At 28.4% G+C, this 1,997-nt stretch overlaps 1 long non-coding RNA gene across 1 annotated transcript; it reads right to left on the minus strand.

Moving 5' to 3' along the window:
• Positions 1–551: 551 nt before the first annotated feature.
• On the minus strand, positions 552–1,264 carry LOC126764025 (uncharacterized). Its single transcript, XR_007667786.1, has 3 exons — positions 941–1,264; positions 828–883; positions 552–631 (listed from the first exon to the last, which is right to left on the minus strand). It is a non-coding gene; the product is annotated as an uncharacterized LOC126764025 (long non-coding RNA).
• Between the last annotated feature and the right edge of the window lie 733 nt (positions 1,265–1,997).

The raw sequence follows: 1,997 nt of genomic DNA on the forward strand, positions 1-1,997 counted from the left end.
ACGTACGTATACATGTGATCATATATCTTTGTTGCGCTCATTCAGCAGTGTCATATAAAAAAGTATATCTGTCCTGCTCTAATATCCCCAATCGACGGCTGATGCAGGGTTGCATTTTCTCTTTTTAAATAGCTGATGCAGGGATGCATTTTAAACAGCTGATGCAGGGTTGCATTGTTTGATTCCTACTTTTAAAATTTCAAACAAAACTTTTTAATTTTCAAAATTTTTATTTTATTTTATTTTTTATATGTTTACAAAAAATGTATTACAATTTATTTAAATAAAAATATATTTAATTTAAAAAATATTTAATATTTAAAAAAAGATGAAATAAAGAAAAGAATTTTTAAAACCTGAAAATAAAAGAGTGGAAAAATATTATAAAACACAAATTCCTGTAAATAAAATAAAGGTTATTAAAACCTGAAAATAAAAGAGTGGAAATATATTATAAAAGACAAATACCTGAAAATAAATAATATTTACATTGAAGAAAGATTAATTGTATAAAATTATAATAATATCTGAAAAAAAAGATTAATATTATCTGAAAGAATAAAATATATTAAATACAAATAGTGATAAAATCTGAAAAGAAAGAATAATTAAATAAAAATCATAATAATATCTGAAATAAAAGAATAATATTATCTGATTATTTAAAATATAAGGCAAACATTGGTTCTCACATATTATATTGGATTGTGCAGGCCGCCTTAAACGCATAAAATACATACTTACATACATATGTAATTATTTTTGCGTATTATGTTGAACTGCGCAATTCAATTTCAAACAACACACACTTTTTCTGACATACTTACTTAACAATTTAAATTTGGTGCTTCTGATGATATTGCTGCAGCTGCTAATTCCAATGCTATAAAAACAAATCAAGTAATTATTGGCAAATTATTTAAAAAAATCATTCACTTACCTTCTTGTTGTACGAGCCTCCTTTACGATAGTACGATCACGAATAACATGCGTCTTTCAATCGTTTTTTTATTACCCTTTTTGGGATTTTCTTTTGTCACTATTGACAATAATGTTTTCTCCTTCGCACTCATTCAAATAAATCAAGAGATGAAAGAAACTTTTTTTCATCGCATTTAGGTAAACAAAAAATAACCCGAAAATGTGCGTCGGTGTTAGTGTATAGAGAAAAAATGTGTAGTTGTATTGGAATTTTTGTCTCAAGCGGGTAGCCGTGGTTCGCAGGGGTTGTTTTCAACTATACAATGCAATACATGTGTGTGTGTGTGTGTGTTATCACAATGTATCTGCTGTATGGTTTGGGATTACTTTCAAGTGCACAAGTGCATTTGTAATCAATTGCCCAAACCTAAGTAAATATGTTAATATTATATTTTTTAAGTGCATGCGTATTGCATATAAATGCATACGTGCCTCATATATGTATGTATGTGTGTTTATTTATGTACGTTTTGTACTGCCTCTGTCTTATCTTATATTTGTGGACTGTATAAAGTATTACAATGGTAAGAATTATTGCTAATCTTAGAGCGCTATTACACGAGGCAACTTTTGTTGCGGCAACCCTTGTTTTATAGGCGAGGGGGCGACGAGGAGAGGGGAATCGCGCCGAGTTTCCAGTGTTCAGCAACTCGCTTTGTGTTCTTATTAGTAACAGTTCGCTGCGACGTTTTTCGGCATTCGTGTTCTTTCTTTCGTAGTACATAGTTGCATTTGCATATCTTTTTTTGAAATTAATATTTTGAATATATTTAAAAAATTTAATTTCATCTTTTGGTAAGTAATTTGCAAATATGTATACAAATATACATAATATAATATATATATTTTAGAAACTGAAGTATGACGAAAAAATCTAGTTAATTAAAGATATTGTTAAATGTATGGAGGAAGCCATACAAATTGATTCAGACGATAGTAAAACGGGTGATGTATGTTTGTTTTAATAAATAAAATGTATTTCTTAATTGACAGAGCTGATTAATATATGTGATAGA

This window comes from Bactrocera neohumeralis, unplaced genomic scaffold, assembly GCF_024586455.1.
Source record: "Bactrocera neohumeralis isolate Rockhampton unplaced genomic scaffold, APGP_CSIRO_Bneo_wtdbg2-racon-allhic-juicebox.fasta_v2 cluster09, whole genome shotgun sequence".
NCBI lineage: Eukaryota > Metazoa > Arthropoda > Insecta > Diptera > Tephritidae > Bactrocera > Bactrocera neohumeralis.